Below are 17,820 nucleotides of genomic sequence, written 5' to 3'. Positions count from 1 at the left end.
ACCAGGAACAACTCCACCGATCTCAACAGACTTGTACCAGTCTAAAACTGGTGTAAGAGGAAAAGCAGGCCCAGAGAAAATTTCTGCTAGTGACTGTGCAGTTGGGCTTTATGTATCGATTGTGTTAGGTCTCAGTTAATCTCCCAGTGGAGAAATGTCCAGCTCACAAGAAATAGCTGGTGTCTTCACTGTAAGTCAGAGCGTAGAGGTAAATATTATTATTTTTAGAACATAAGAACAGCCATACTGGGTCAGACCAAAGGTCCATCTAACCCAGAATCCTGTCTTCCGACAGTGACCAATTCCAGGTGCCCGAGAGGGAATGAACAAAAGAGGTAAACATCAAGTGATCCATTCCTTGTTGCCCATTCCCAGCTTCTGTCAAACAGAGGCTAGGGACACCATCCCTGCTCATCCTGGCTAGTAGCAGGGCCAGCTCCAGCGTTTTTGCCGCCCCAAGCGGCAGGAAAAAAAAAAAGCCGCGATCGGCAGCACTTCGGCAGCAGCTCTACCGCCGCCGCTTCATTCTTCGGCGGCAATTCGGCGGCAGGTCCTTCCCTCCGAGAGGGACTGATGGACCCGCCGCCAAATTGCCGCCGAAGAGCCATACATGCTGCCCCTCTCCATTGGCCACCCCAAGCACCTGCTTGCTGTGCTGGTGCCTGGAGCCGGCCCTGGCTACTAGCCATTGATGGACCTATCCTCCATGAATTTATCTAGTTCTTTTTTGAACCATGTTATAGTCCTGGCCTTCACAACATCCTCTGGCAAGGAGTTCCACAGGTTGACTGTGCGTTGTGTGAAAAAATATTTCCTTTTGTTTGTTTTAACCTTGCTGCCTATTAATTTCACTTGGTGACCCCTAGTTCTTGTGTTATGAGAAAGAGTAAATAACACTTCGTTATTTACTTTCTCCACACCTGTCATGATTTTATAGACCTCAATCATATCCCCCCTTAGTTGTCTCTTTTCCAAGCTGAAAAGTCCCAGTCTTATTATTCTCTCCTCATACGGCAGCCGTGCCATACTCCTAATCATTTTTGTTGCCCTTTTCTGAACCTTTTCCAGTTCCAATATATCTTTTTTTGAGATGGGGCGACCACATCTTCACACAGTATTCAAGATGTGGGCGTACCATGGATTATATAGAGGGAATATGATATTTTCTGTTTTATTATCTATCCCTTTCCTAATGCTTCCCAACACTCTGTTAGCTTTTTTGACTGTCGCTGCACATTGAGTGGATGTTGTCAGAGAACTATCCACAATGACTCCAAAATCGCTTTCTTGAGGGGTAACAGCTCATTTAGACCCATCATTTTATATGTAGAGTTGGGATTATGTTTTCCAATGTGCATTACTTTGCATTTATCAACACTGAACATGTTTAACTCTTTTCTTATCCCTATTGTTCTCCCTCCACATCAGGGTATGAGTATTTGTATGTGTGGTCGGAGCTCCGGGCCATCTGAATCACCCATGCTGACACTGGGGTAAATGGAGGATTTAGGCTCAGATTTCAAAGGCCTTTAAGAGATTTAAGATCCCTTTTCCAATTGAAATCCAATGGGAGTTGGACATATAGCTCCTTTAAATGACCTGTCACTCTGAAATCATCCACTAGCCATTCTAAACCACTTCAAGTGATAATTGAATATAGACTAATAAACCACCTAGATTTTCATGATTTGATAGGGTCTAGACAGCCAGACTTCTGCAGAAGGGCTCTCTGGACTTGTTTGATCCATTGCAGCAATTCCTCTATTCCTGTGATCTTTCAAATAAAAAAGTCCCCAGTGCGGCTGTGATCCAAAGACGGTGAGGACATGTCAGTTTTCTGCAGAGGCAAACATTTCAACCAGCTTTTTTTGATCCAATTAGCTACTAAACAATTAGATTTTTCTCTTTTCCTATCTCACATGCAAAACCCCACACTAATCAGTGTAACTTTGGAGACACAATTCCCTCAACAAATTCCTGCTAATGAATGGTGCAGAAATCTGTTTAATAAACTCCTGAACAGGGTTGGGGGAAAAAAAGTTCTGAACATGAGTGGATGGAGAGAGAAGCAGAAGAAGTTAACAATGCACTTAGTTATGTCTCTGGAAGATACTTGCTCTCCCCTCTCATTAATAGTGTGAATCCTCTTAATTAGTCTCCTGGTAATAAAGTTATGTGCAGAAATGCCTGTGTTAATAATCCGTAACCCAGAGTTCACTGCTTGGGCCAGTGGTGATTTCTTCTACAAATGTGAGTTCAAAAAGCCTGTAACTAACAGGGACCAGATCCTGATGTCTTTACTCCATCATTACTCAATCCTTACTCAGTGTTTGCTCACATCAAATTCCCATTGGAGTCCATTGGCCAAATCTTTCCACCTTACTTAGGTTTTACTCTGTCCTTGCTCAGGGAATGCTCACACTTAAGACAATGGGCCAAAACCTTAGGGCCTTGCTTCTTCTGTACTCATGTAAACCTGCTTCAAAGTCAATGTGCCACATACTGAAATCCTACCCAGTTCTTACTCAGGCAAAACTATCCCTGGACTCAATGGGAGAAAGCTGGTGTTTTCAATGGGGCCTAAGGGAGTTAGGCACTTAAATGCTGTTGACTCTTAAAGAGAGTTGTGAATCTAACTCCTGCAGTCTCCTGTCAAACTCCCAGCCTAAATCCTGAGTCTTTACCCAGTTTTTACTCAGGAAAACTTACAGTGAGTACAAATAAGAGTTTTGCGTGAGCGATGATGTCATAATGACATGCTGATTAGGCCTCAGCTGGAGTGTTGTGTCCAGTTCTGGATGGGCTTCTGGTTTGAGCCACTACTACTGTGATTACCGTAGCATCCTGAAATTTCAACCCAATTCAGGGCCCCCTTTTGTTGGGTGCTGCCCAGAGACCAAAAAATGGAAAACTCTTGCCCAAGGAGTTTATAATCTAAGTACGCAAGGCTGGGGGGTAAGACAGAAGGGAAATTAGTTGCCAGCATTCACCCCATAGGAAAGCTGGGAAGAGGACCCAGGTGTCCTGAGGCCCAGTGAAGTCGTTTTGAAATTTGTTTTCAGTCTGAGCTGGAACAAAAACAAATATTTTCAAAATTTCCCATGAAATGAAAATTCTGAAACATTTCACTTTGGGGAAATTGCCATTTAGGAAAGTTTCAGAATTTTGTTTCAAAGGGGCTCTGCTGGCACAGGTAGCATCATTTGGGGAAGAGGTGGTCCTACTCCAGTAGCAAAATTCCTTCTGGGTACATGCTGTGTCTACCCTAGTGGACTGACTCCAGCTCCCTTGCAGGGGGGGTTCTTGGTTACAAGTTGGGAACAGCTGTTAGCTCAGAACAAGCACCCACATGAGTCGCTCATTGTTCCCTTATGCATTTGGAGTCTTTGATTTTGTCCTCCTGTCACAGGTGATCAGCAGACAAAGATTCCTCCTCAGGGTGCAGCTTAAGAAGCAGCGTTTTTGCATGACAGGAGCTGGTACATTTGCATCACCTCCCCTTAGAGATTTTCTGGGAAATAAATGTTGTTTGTCCCAATCATTCATTCTTGTCTGGCATATTATTTCAACTAGTTCTTGGAAGCTCATAACACTTCCCAGGGTTAACATTGGTTGCATTTGAAATGTGCGTGGGGTGGGTTATTTTTTTTTGCACTGTTCTATTTCTATCTTTGATTACTTTTATATTATTTCCTGTCGTGTCACTCTCAGAAGTGCATAATATGAGCAGACTGAGCTCTTGAAGATTCTCGCTGTAAAGCATTTTCTCCGGCGTATGAATCACTTTTGTGGCTCTGTCCCTCCCCAGAACCGGACGCAGTATCAGTCTCACCTATGCTGCATACAGAGGTAAAATCACCTTCCTACCCCTAATCACTATTTCCTGGTTTATATATCCCTTGGGTTCCTTTCAAAATCCCACCATTAAGCTTCCCCTATCTTTAATTAACTATTTTTCCTCAGACAGAAGCAGCCTTTTTTTTTATTGTTAAAGTGATCTAGTCTGAAGAGTCAGTGTGTAAAAATGGCTGCTTCTTATTCCACACGCATTCTCCTTGCATGTGTCCAGAGTCCGAGTTCCTACACTTAGGGAGAAAAATAATGTTTCTCTATTTTTTAATACTCAGAAATGGGAAGGGGGGATGGATTCTATTTAGGACTGTGTATTATGTGGGCTTGTCTTCACTACCCGCCTGGATTGCTGGGTAGAAATCGATCTCTCGGGGATCGAATTATCGCGTCTCGTCGGGACGCGACAATCAATCCCCGAATTGACGCACGTACTCCCACCAGCCCAGGTAGGAGTAAGGGTATGTCTATACTTACTTCCTGGTCCGGATGTAAGCGATCGATCTTCTGGGATCGATTTATTGCGTCTTGTCTAGACGCGATAAATCGATCCCGGATCGATCCCGGAAGTGCTTGCCGTCGATGCCGGTACTCCAGCTCAGCGAGAGGAATACGCGGCATCAACGGGGGAGCCTGCCTGCAGCGTCTGGACCCGCGGTAAGTTCGGACTAAGGTACTTCGAATTCAGCTACGTTATTAACGTAGCTGAATTTGCGTACCTTAGTCCGAAGTGGGGGGTTAGTGTGGACCAGGCCTAAGTGCCGTCGACGGGGGAGCTGCGGCAGTCGATTTGCTGCCATCCTCACAGCGGGGTAAGTCGGATCGGATAGGTCGAATTCAGCTACGCTATTCGCGTAGCTGAATTTGCGTATCTTAAATCGACCGCCCCCCCAGTGTAGACCTAGCCTATGTCCCAATCAATTACTCCTGTCCAGACCTATTGAAGGCAAGCAGACTGCACAGGGGTCACCGAGGCAGGGTGTGAAGGGGAGGGGACTGCACAGGGGCAGTTAAAGTTCAGTTTTGTTGCTGGTGGTGGTGACAGAGAAGTTGAGGCACAGCTTCCCTCTCAGGTCCTGGGCTGAGCTCACCAAACACATAGGCAGGGTAATAGTGTTTGACCTGTAAACCGACACAACAGCCAAAGGGCCCTGACAATGTCGTTTTTGCAGACACATTTCAGAAAGTTGAGCAACAGAGCCCAGAAACTGACTTCAGTGTTTGGGATTTTCCAAGGTGGCTGGTGGACCTACCACCGGAACCTTTGTAAAAGCGGGAGGGAATTAAAATGCTACTTAAATATCCCGCAGAGTACTACTAGTACAACAGAGTAAAAATAACCAGAATACAAAACGTAGCTACATTATAATATTTAACCTATAATTATAGTACGAACAATTGGAAAAAATATGACAACTTTAGTCTAAACATCAGACTGCATTTTATTTTTGCACTTCATGTATTGTGCTTCACTTGCATTTATCATTTTACTGGGTATACACCACTATTAATACTGCATCATTTTTATTATTGAACTGTAACTTACAATTCTGTAACATTACAATCAAATCATCTTTGTTTACATATGATGCGTATTTTAGAAATTGTAACTCTAAATTGTAAATCTCCTTGGAAAAAGGTGTTGGAAAAATAAATAATAATAAAAACAAACAACTATGAAGGGAGGTAAATGTGTCCCCATGTAAGACCTACCATATAACATGATTTTTTTTCTGTTTTATAAAAATAAAATAAAATCAAAAATATATTTTTATATTTGTAGAAAACCTAACAAACACCATCCACAGGCTGTAGCAGATCAGAGCAATACAATATCTATTAAGCAAAAAATGTAAACTTAATGCAATTTTGATCATGCAATTATGTGATTATCTAGGATTGCAATAGGGTGACCATATGTCCTGTTTTGGCTGGGACAGTCCCTTTTTTAAGCCCTTTCCCAGGATCATCTCATCATCATCTTATGATCCATTGATCATCAGTTGGCAAGAGCAAACGGGACAAATGCACAGTTTTGCAAAAAAAGTGGGGTGCGACCCCTAGTGGGGTGCAGACGAATGTGCAGGGGGCAGGAGTAAATGAGCAGCTCAGGCCAGACCAGCTCCACGCAGGCAGGTGGCAGGGGGTCTTGGGCTGCCACACCTGCAGGGGTTATGGGGGGGCCGTTGGGCCGGTCCTGGGTCGGTGGCATGGGGGCACGGGCCGGCCCCATAGGCAGGAAGCAGGGAGGGCTAGGGGGGTGACTCACATGGGGGGGGAGGGGCAGGGGCCTCTGGCCAGCCCTGTGTGGTGTTCCATTTTCCCTTTGGGAAATATGGTCTCCCTAGATAGCAGTGGATATCAAGGAATGCATCTGACCCAATCTCACAGTGCATCTTGGCCTTTAGCAGTATCATCATTTTTTTCCCCACAGTGCACATGTTTCTTTTGTTAAAGCCATGGCCCCTGGGACCCCCTCGTTCTGGTGCCAGTGATCACATTTCTCTCCCAGTGCCGAGAATTAAACTCGGGGCTCCTGGGATTTCTTCTTCACAGGCCACCCAAAAGTCCATTTCTTTCCATGCATCCCCAATATCCCTCTTGTGTCTGCCAGCCCAGCAGGGGAATCCAGAGCTGGTTGATAGCCTCTGTTTGTCAGAGGGTGGAGATGGATGGCAGGAGAGAGATCACTTATGAGTTTTGGTGGCTGACATCAACACGTAACCAAACTGAACCACCCCAGGAATTTATTAATGATTCCCCTTGTGGCAGACTCTCTCAGTCTCCCAAGAGGCAACTCTCTTGATCCTGCCCAGGAAAGCTGAGAGGGATTTCAGAGAGTCTCCGATGCCAGTGACAGCCTGAGTGAATGAGTCAGACACTATAGTAAGAGGAAGATTTCTAGGGCTGTGTCGGCTTTGGAACGAGGTCCACTTCCCCTGCCTGGCAGAACAGCAATGTGACTTCCCCAGGGCTTCCTCGCTTTGTCTGGCGGCAGCTGACTCTGATAGCATGCTGGAGGAGCTATTGACTCTTGATTCATTAAATGTGCAGCGTGATACTTGGGATAACCAATTTTTTATTGCAGGTGGAATGCTCAGAGCCCGTGGTGAGAAGCAAGGAGAGATTTGGTTGGGGAGATCACACTGAGCCCTTGTATTATTTTCTATCCTAACGGGTTCTAAGGTATTGGCTGGTGCTTTCACACTCCTGAAAAGTAGGGACTAGATGCAGGGAGGCTCAGCTTTTGAAAGAATTCAGGTATCCAACTCCCAATGAAGTTCTATGAGAATTGGGCACCCAACTATCTTCCTGTCTCTTGGAAATCCCAATCCGAGACAGGGTGTGAGTTAACCTTGGTCACAAAGGATGTTCACAGCAAGGCAGAAATAGAACTCCTCACCCCACAGTTTTTGGCAATAAACTCCCCTCCTAGAACTGGCGTATACCCCACAAGAGATTTTGGATGGGAAAATTTTGCTTTTTATTATATATTTTTTTTCAATTTTTCATCAGAAAACTTGAATCAAAATGTTTTTTTCTTTAATTTTAATCAAAATTTTCTTCTGACAAAAGACATGTCACTGTCCAAAAAAAAAGAGAGGTTTTCTCGGACTCAAAATATTTTATGGGAAAATGGCTTTTTGGATGAAAATCTGTGTTTTTCTATGAGAAAAATTCAAAACAAAGTGAAACTTGTCATTTCATTTGGATTCATTTCTTAATCTTCGCGTAGCGAATTGTGAGAGATGGCATTTTTTTCACACTTTCTTACCTTCTTTTAAATTTCCACATACAGTGAGGAAAGGTGGGGGTAAAGTAAAGCAGTGAGAGACTAGGAGGAAAGAGATTGAAAAGCTAAACCCTGACAGTCAATAGCAACATTTGGCAGGTCTGTTGAATCAGGGAGGGCCCTGTGGTGAGCAGAGGGCTCTTCTGGTGAGTAGACTACTACACTTCCCTTACCAGCAGCCCATGATGGAAGCACCCCACCCTGTGGAAAGCAGGGGTGGGATGACTTGGGTTTCATGAATCAGGGTTCTCCTGAAGTGAGGCTGAGGTTAGTGTTAGTAAGAAAAGTCTCAAACAAAGTGTGCTTCCTAATGTGGATTGAAAATAGATTTAATATCAATAACTTAAAGGGAGGATAAAAAAATATAATTATTATTAGCTCTCTTCAATTTGAAGGTATAGTTTAAGGACACAAAATGGAGCAGCAGAACCTCACCAGTATAGTGACTGAATTTGTTCTCTTGGGCCTCACCCAGAATCAGCAACTGAAGCATTTTCTCTTTGTGGTCTTCTTTGTAGTCTACATGACCACCTGGCTGAGGAACTTCACCATCATCATCACGGTGATCGCCGACCACCGACTCCGCACCCCCATGTACTTCCTTCTGGCCAACCTGGCTTTTATAGATGTCAGCGACTCCTCAGTCAATGCTCCCCACTTGCTTTCAGGTCTTCTCTCCCAGCATAAAACCCTCTCCTTTGAGGAGTGCATCCTCCAGATGTTCTTCTTCCACTTCATCGGGGGTGCAATGGTGTTTTTTCTTGTGGGGATGGCCATTGATCGGTACGTGGCCATCTATAAACCACTGAGATATTTGATTATCATGAACCGGGGCATGTGCACAGGGTTAGTGGTACTGGCATGGCTCGGTGGATTGGCTCACTCTGCTGTTCAAATTGGACTTCTCCTCCAGTTACCGTTCTGTGGGCCTAACATCGTAGACAATTTTTACTGTGATGTCCCACAAGTCATCAAACTGGCCTGCACTGACACCTACTTGGTTGAACTGCAGATGGTCTTCAATGGTGGAGTGCTCCTCATCATACTATTTATCAGTCTGCTGATTTCCTACGCCATCATCTTAGTCAAGATCAGTACATATGTCATGGAAGGAAAACACAAGGCTCTGTCCACCTGTGGAGCCCAGATCTTGGTTGTGAGCTTAATATTCATTCCTGGCATCTTCATCTATGCTCGGCCCTTTAAGAAGTTCACCCTGGACAAGGCAGCCTCAGTCTGTTTCACAGTCATCTCCCAAATGCTGAACCCAATGATCTACACATTGAGAAATGCAGAGATGAAAATGGCCATCAAGAGGCTGATGAGCAGAATGCTATTATCATGGAGGAAATGAAGGACATCGGTTATCTTTGAATGATCATTTCTATTAGAAACCAGACCTCAACACATCAGATGGTGGATGTACACACCATGTGAAATGTGCATCCCATCAAAGAGAACAGATACTACATACTCATGAAAAATTGTGTTAATGAATAAATTACACACCAAGGGTCACAAATCTCCATTGAAGTCCATGTGGCCAACTTGTTAAATCAGCGTACCTCCATCGGAGTCAATGCGCCAGATCCCAGGCTTCTTTAAATCTCTATAGATCCATTGGCATCAATGGCTGAGATCCCCAACTGGTGTACAGAGATCCATTGGAGTAAGTGGGCAGATCCCAAGCTGATGCAAAATGGTGTCGCTCACAAACAGCTGATTTACTGACCCTGAAATTTTTTGGTTAAAAAAATATATTCTACGAATGCTTTCAATTCCTGAAACAAATCATTTATTCTCAAAAGGAGCAATATACATTTTCATATATGTTGAAAAATTATGTGTCATAAATAAGTCTTAATTAGCATAAATATTATTTTATAACGTATTACAGGAGAGGAATATGGTATTCTAATATTGTATAGCTTAGACTTTTTACTTATACACATTTGCAGCTTACTTGTATTTTCCATATGATTAGATATCAGTATGAGTTAATAAAATTCAGACTCTATGTTCATAGAGGATGAGAGTTAATTTTTTTATGTGTTTCCATTTCCATTTCTAGCTTTACAGGTTAAACTACAGGCTTTTGGTTGCTTTTTTCCCTAATCCTGACTTTTACTGAGGTAATCAATCATTTTTTGTTGGAATGTTGTTATTGTTAAAAGTGGCTTTTTAGACACTGTGAAAATAAAGTGGAAAATGTTATCATACATTATCCAGAGGGGTTTTTTTGGTGGAGGGGGGAAGTAGGTTTTACTTTCCTTCCCTCTTTTCTCCTCCTCTATTAACATTTTCCTTAGAAAATCAGAAGAAAGTAAAAAAGAGAAAAAAGGGATAGAAGAAGGGAAAAAATGAAAACCTCATCATTTTTAGATAAAAATGCTATTAATATTTATTTTAAAATACAAGTTCTTTACAACACCTGAAATGAAAAATGGTTTTGAAATTGTTCAATACTTTTGTGAAATATTTTATTTCTTTCCCAATCAACTTTACTTTTATAACTTTGCAGTAGTAAATTGCTGATCCGCTGTGAAATCTGGTTAAGTAATACCCAACCAATCTCCCACCCCGCTGCCTCAGAGCAGTGGAACAGTGGATGGATATTACTTCCAGCTGGAACATCAAAAGAATAGAGAACTCATTTGTAACCCATAACACCTGTGCAAAACCATTGACGACAGTAGAAGGGAACGGGAGAAGCTGAGGGCAGAATGATAAGGAATGGTATTGAACTTAAGTCACTGAGGGTGGGGTGTGAAGGAGACAGGGATGCAGAGGGGTCACTGAGGGCAGTATTACAGTGGTGGAAATCATCCACGTAAACTGAGAGAGAGAGAAAGAAAGAAGCAGGAATACAAATGTGGCTACTTCCATCAACAGATTTGTTGTGTTGGGGAAAATGGTAAGCAATTCCAAAATCAAGGGATATTTGCTAGAAATGAGTTGCCCCCAACACAACATATTGGAATTCTATTCTATTCTGTAATAAATTAGAGCAGATACGTCCATTTATTCTAACCTACAGTCCAGAATGTTAAGGTATTTAGCGACCTAGAATCATTTTCAATAGCACCTTTGTAATCAATGGGGATTAGACACCCATGTGCTTTTGAAAATCCTGCTAGAGGCCTAAATAGCTTTCAAAATCTGGCCCCAATTCTTTAATGCCTCCTGCTGCTGCCAGCATGCGCCCAGACATTGGTTCAATGTGCTGCTCTCAGTCATTGGGTGAACAGCTCAGCCTACACATGCAACAATGGCTAGGAGATATCCCCTCATTGCTGTTCCTGACGTGGCTGGCAAAACCAGGGAGAAGAACATTCTAGTGGAGATGTTGATCCCAGATCCCTCACTCACACCATACGTTCCCATTTTCCTCTTGAGCTAGAATGTTGAAATTCTTGGACACTGAGTGTCCATTGAGTGCTAAGTCCTAAAGGAGACCGAATTTGAACTTCGACCTTTCAGTCAGAGCTCACCAACAGATGATCAGGATCTTCAGCCGTGCTCTTGGCTCAAATGTGTTAAAGTGGACGAGAAGGAATTGGCATGACCTTGCCTGCTTGTTCTAACCACTACACCTCACGCCTCTTCTAGAACTGGCATACACCCCACAAGTCCCCATTCCTATCTCTGGCTCTGACTCCTGGAGCAGACTGATCTCTCAGTGCCAGAAGCAGCACCCATGACTCCTGAGATTTCTGCTGCTCTGGAGGCCAGACATCCCCAGTACATCCCCAGTCTCCTGAATATAGTCCTTGCATCAGCCCCAGACAATTCTGCAAAATTTCCAAGCCTGTTGAGTTTGGATAGCTAAAAATAAACATGAACCAAATGAAACACTCTGGGAACTTTGTTAGAAGAAAGAGCAGGTTGACCCAGAGGTGGATATGAGTACAGGCTTCTTTATTGCGATACTTGTTCCCCTGGACCCAATTGTCCAGTAAGCACTGATTTAGTTACAGCACATTATTTTTGTTTGTTAGTCTGTACATGCCTACATCCATTACAACACCCCAAAAACCCTTATTAAGTAATAAAAACACCCATTTTGTTAGTAAACCCATCCTATCTATTGTGCACAGCATTACACATATTACACAGGCATTTTACCTTGAAAATATATTTCTTTGCAACAATTTGTTGCCACAAATCTCCCTGGTCAGCAATTCTCAGGGGAGGGAGGAAAGGGCAATGTGCCAGGGCTTGTTTATGTAGCTGGGAAAGGAAGGGAGGAGGAGATAGCACTGCTGTACCCAAAAGGTATCCTTTAGATCCCCACATTTCTTATGCAGCTGCAACACTTATCAATTCTTACAAGCAACAGGGAAGGGCAAAATATGGCAACTTATTTATTAAACAAAGAACTACAGCCTTCTTATGCCTTTATCCCCTGATGCCATGTCAGCACATTAGCAGCTTCCCAGGTCTCTACTTAACCCTTACATATCCCAACAAACTTATTAATCATTCCTCTGGGGAAGCAAATTCTCGATCAAGTCCTGTAAAGCTCAGGGGGATTTCAGAAAGTCTTTGATCCCAGTGCCTGGGCAGATATTGTACATGTAAAAGATATCTGGGGATGTGCCATTTTTGGAACCAGGTTCCACTTCCCCTGTCGGTGGGCAATGAACATATCTGAGATGTGACTTCCCCTGGCCATCCTCAGTCGTTTGGAGGCAGCCAGCTCTGAGATCACTGACACAACAGGCTGTGGGAGGTAATGACTTTTATTGCACAAAAACTGCAATTTACTACTAGCAGGGATAGGTATTGTGATTGCAGGGGGGGAGGTGGGTGGGCAACTTTTCTGATATTGGCTTGGATTTTTAGAGGATCTTCCGTGAATTATGAGGAGAACAGTGAACAGACCCTTTTAGTACAACTGTCTGAGACCTTCATGAGACTGGCTCTGTCTGAACAAGCTTGTCCTATGGCAGTGGCTCTATGCTGCTCTGATGTGAAAGACATTTCCTCTGAGTCAGTTTGGAACTGGGAAGTGACAATTGGAAAAAGCCCAGGGAAGTGCCCTGATCTGTGGATATAACCTCAGTGAGATTCCCTGCACCTATTCTCCTTTGAAACTCCCAGATGGGGAGGAGACATGAATTAGACAGGGTCCCAGAAAGCATCCATAGTAGGGCAAAATTGAATCCAGCTCCTCAGAATCCAAGAGCCGTGCTTTACCCACAAATACATTTTCCCTCATCATGCTCAGCAACAGAACATTGTGCTTTAACAGTGAGATATTTAGGACTGGTTGACATTTTTTGGCAAAAACAAACAAACAAAACAGCCCCAGAAATTTGAGCTTTTCCACAAAACCAAACTTTCAGCTGGGAAAATCTCTTTTCTCTCTTTTTTAATGGAATGTTTAATTTCTTCCTTTTTCATATGTGAATAAAATAATAGAAATTGTCATCCCCCCACATACACATCATTTTCTCACATATTTCTCACATATTTTAATTGAACATTTTTTTGTTGGGAAAAAGTGATTTTTTCAACCATCTCTACAGATTTTCAAAACTGTTAATGGAAGTTCAGCATCCATTATTCCATAGTCGCCTTGAATATTTCACTCTAGATGCACACTTGGAAACATTTATGAGTTCACACTTTTTCAATATGGGTGTTTAAAGTTCAGCACCAGAATCTGTGGGCACCTTAATAAAGCAACGGCATTTTTCAGATATGTTGAGCACATGGTAGTCCTGATCAAGTCAGTTAGACAAAATTCCTTCTCTTCTTGGAGCCACTTGAAGGGGCCAAAGACCAGCATCATGTTAAGGTGGGTTACAGGTGTTCAGTACCTCTGATATCAAGGCCAGGAATTGGGAAATAAAATCCCATAAATCAGTGGTTCCCAAATTTTCCATTGCAATTCTCCTCCCATCTTGTGAGGATCTAGCTAGGATCCCCCTCTGATTTAGCATCTATGATCCCCATGATGAGAGCCCCTGGATTCTGAGAATCTCCGCGTAAATGCACTCCCTGCAAATCGAACAGGAGTACTTGTGGCACCTTAGAGACTAACAAATTTATTAGAGCATAAGCTTTCGTGGGCTACAGCCCACTTCTTCAGATGCATATAGAGTGAAACATATATTGAGGAGATATATATACACACATACAGAGAGCATGAACAGGTGGGAGTTGTCTTACCAACTCTGAGAGGCCAATTAAGTAAGAGAAAAAAACTTTTGAAGTGATAATCAAGATAGCTCAGTACAGACAGTTTGATAAGAAGTGTGAGAATACTTACAAGGGGAGATAGATTCAATATTTGTAATGGCTCAGCCATTCCCAGTCCTTATTCAATCCTGAGTTGATTGTATCTAGTTTGCATATCAATTCCAGCTCAGCAGTCTCTCGTTGGAGTCTGTTTTTGAAGTTTTTCTGTTGTAAGATAGCCACCCGCAGGTCTGTCATTGAATGGCCAGACAGGTTAAAGTGTTCTCCCACTGGTTTTTGAGTATTAAGATTCCTGATGTCAGATTTGTGTCCATTAATTCTTTTGCGTAGAGACTGTCCGGTTTGGCCAATGTACATGGCAGAGGGGCATTGCTGGCACATGATGGCATATATCACATTGGTAGATGTGCAGGTGAACGAGCCCCTGATGGTATGGCTGATGTGATTAGGCCCTGTGATGATGTCACTTGAATAGATATGTGGACAGAGTTGGCATCGGGCTTTGTTACAAGGATAGGTTCCTGGGTCAATGTTTTTGTTCAGTGATGTGTGGTTGCTGGTGAGTATTTGCTTTAGGTTGGGGGGTTGTCTGTAAGCGAGGACAGGTCTGTCTCCCAAGATCTGTGAGAGTAAAGGATCATCTTTCAGGATAGGTTGTAGATCTCTGATGATGCGCTGGAGAGGTTTTAGTTGGGGGCTGAAGGTGACAGCTAGTGGTGTTCTGTTATTTTCTTTGTTGGGCCTGTCTTGTAGGAGGTGACTTCTGGGTACTCATCTGGCTCTGTCAATCTGTTTTTTCACTTCAGCAGGTGGGTATTGTAGTTTTAAGAATGCTTGATAGAGATCTTGTAGGTGCTTGTCTCTATCTGAGGGATTGGAGCAAATGCGGTTATATCTTAGAGCTTGGCTGTAGACAATGGATCGTGTGGTGTGTCCTGGATGGAAGCTGGAGGCATGTAGGTAAGTGTAGCGGTCAGTAGGTTTCCGGTCCACATCCTTCCCAAACCAGAACCTCTAGGCCCCACCAGGAATCTGTGGACGATGGGTGGTGTGCCCCATCAGGACTGCGGGAAGATGAATGGATATGGTGGTTAGTATGAGGCTTGTTTGGGTGGGCAGATCACTCCTATTCACTGGTGGAGATCGTAGTGTCTACTGAAGCAGAGTTACTGAACACTGGAGCAAACAAAATAAATTCATAATCAAATGTGTTTCTTAAGGTGGAGTTAATGCTCATTTCATGTCAGTAATGTAGTGGGATTACATAATGATTATTATCATCACTCTTCCCTCTGCAGGTGCATTTTGAGGTTCATGAATGGAGCAGGAGAACCTCACCACCACAGTTACAGAATTTGTCCTCTTGGGTCTCACCCAAAGTCCTGAGCTGCAGCGATTCCTCTTTATCATCTTCTCCATAGTCTACCTGACAACCTGGCTGGGAAACTTCACCATCATCACCACTGTGATCACCGACCACCAGCTCCACACCCCCATGTACTTCCTGCTGGCCAACCTGGCTTTCTTGGATGTCGGTGACTCATCAGTAAATGCTCCAAAATTTCTGGCAGGTCTCCTCACCCAGCGTAAAACCATCTCCTTCAATGAGTGCTTCCTGCAGATGTTCTTCTTCCACTTCATCGCCGGAGCAATGTCATTATGCCTTGTGGGGATGGCAGTCGATCGGTACGTGGCCATCTATAAACCACTGCGGTACTTGACACTCATGAACCCTGGTGTGCTCATGGGGATAGTGGTACTGGCATGGATGGGTGGATTGGCTCACTCTGCTGTTCAGATTGGACTACTCCTTCAGTTACCATTCTGTGGGCCAAATGTCCTGGACAATTTCTATTGTGATGTCCCACAGGTCATCAAACTGGCCTGTACCGAGACTCACCTGGTCGAACTGCAGGTGGTCTTCAATGGTGGAGTGCTACTTGTAATGATATTCATCATTCTGCTTATTTCCTACGCTATCATCTTAGTCAAGATCAGGACATACCTCACAGAAGGGAAACACAAGGCTCTGTCGACCTGTGGAACCCAGATTACTGTGGTGTGTTTAATATTCACACCCTGCATCTTCATCTACGCTCAGCCCTTCAAGAAGTTCACCCTGGACAAGGTGGTCTCAGTCATTTACACTGTAATCACCCCAATGCTGAACCCAATGATCTACACACTGAGGAATGCCGAGATGAAGAAGGCCATCAGGAGACTGATGAGGAGAGTGCTGTGCTCAAGGAGGGAAATAAAGACATAATTTATCTTTCAATGTCGATTTGTGTTGAAAAACTGAATTCAGCATAGCAGAGAGTAGATGTATGTGGCATGTGGAATGTATTGTGTGGTCATACAGTGCACTCATGAGAAACTGTGCTCACAAATGAGTGATAGACTGAGGGCCGGAACCTCCATAAACGGATGAAAAGCAGTCAGTTTAAATAAGGTATGACTGCATCCAGGTAAATAGGCCAGATCCCCAGCTGGAGGAAATGGGGGCATCTCCCTAAATTGCTTCCACCAGCTTAGGCTTTGACACTGAGACTTGATGGTCGAAATTATTCTAAGAATGATTTCAACCAATGAGGAATCCATGAGTAATCAATATCTTCTCTGAGAAAAGAGCTGTTCAATATATTAAGTGTCATAAATAATGTACTGGTTGTGGTGAGAAAATTACTGTAGAGTATTGCAACAAGTGATTAGGAACAATCTTTTGCTTTATGGCTTATATTTTTCTCCCTTATACATATACAACGCTTACCTGTATTTATCATGTGACTTTCCATCAAAGTGGTTTAAGAATGATCAAACCTTACTTTCACAAGGAATTGATTTTAATTTTTGTACATGCTATTTCTATTTCTCTCTCTAACTTCACAGATAAAAAGCCAAAAACAAACAAAACACAACTTGGGCTTGCTTGTCTTTTCTGTTAATCCTTACATAGAGTGCAGTAACGGATAGAGTTGGGAAACATTTTTAATGGATTTTTTTAAGTGTCCTTTTCATTGATAATATATAAATAACATTAAAAAAAGTTTCCATACATATTCCAGATTTTTATTGTCAAGAGGAAAAAAAGATGTTGATGTTTCCATATTTTCTCAGAAAGAAAGAAAGAAAGAAAGAAAGAAAGAAAGAAAGAAAGAAATTGGTGGATATTTTGGTATAAAGGAAACAATTATGAAATTTTCCAATAAGAGAAAAACACAGTTATTTTCAAAATATAAATAATTTTGTAAACTTTCAAAGAATATCGTGGTTCTTTTTTCTTTCTCAAAAAGTTCCATATTCTCAAAATTTAAGAACTAAAAATGCTGTTCTACAGTGATAATTATTTAGATCAAACTGGGCACCTGTTCCACAACAGATCTACTCTTCCTGTGTATCAGAACTTGAGTTTCAGATCCAGAAATGAATTATAACTATTTATACTCCTGTTAAGACCTCCATTACAAACACTGTCTGCAACAACAGCTTCACACTATTTCTAGAGAGAAAAGGTAGGTGATGTAATATCTTTTCTTGTGCGACCTTCTGTTGGTGAAAGAGACAAGCTTTCATGCTTAAACAGAGCTCTTCTTCTGGTCTGGGAAACTTACTCAGAGTGTCACTGCTAAATACAAGATGGAACAGATGGTTTAGCATCCGTAGTTAGCACATATTTAAAGGGATCATTCAAGGTGAACTGGCCCATTAACAACGCTCCAGTCATAGGGAGGAAAGAAAGTTGGGAGGACACTAAATGCCCAAATAGCAACTATGTCGGTGAAACCAGACAATCACAACTCTCTCCAATGAACTCATACAGGAAAACGATAATGGCCCAAAACACCACATCACACCTGGGTGAACACTTTTCATTAGGTGATCACTCCAAATCTGACTCCTGAGGTCCCTTCCAACCCTGATAGTCTATGATTCTATGATTCTATGACCTGTCGGTCCTCATCCTCAAAGGA

At 42.7% G+C, this 17,820-nt stretch overlaps 1 protein-coding gene and 1 pseudogene across 1 annotated transcript in view; both read left to right on the top strand.

Annotated features, from left to right (window-relative positions):
* Positions 1 to 17,820, top strand: part of LOC135886051 (cytosolic phospholipase A2 gamma-like) — a 979,292-nt gene that overhangs the window by 587,185 nt on the left and 374,287 nt on the right.
* Positions 8,058 to 16,115, top strand: LOC135886868 (uncharacterized; annotated as a pseudogene).

This window comes from Emys orbicularis, chromosome 12 (genome assembly GCF_028017835.1).
Source record: "Emys orbicularis isolate rEmyOrb1 chromosome 12, rEmyOrb1.hap1, whole genome shotgun sequence".
NCBI lineage: Eukaryota > Metazoa > Chordata > Testudines > Emydidae > Emys > Emys orbicularis.
This window is presented reverse-complemented; position numbering and strand designations above follow the sequence as displayed.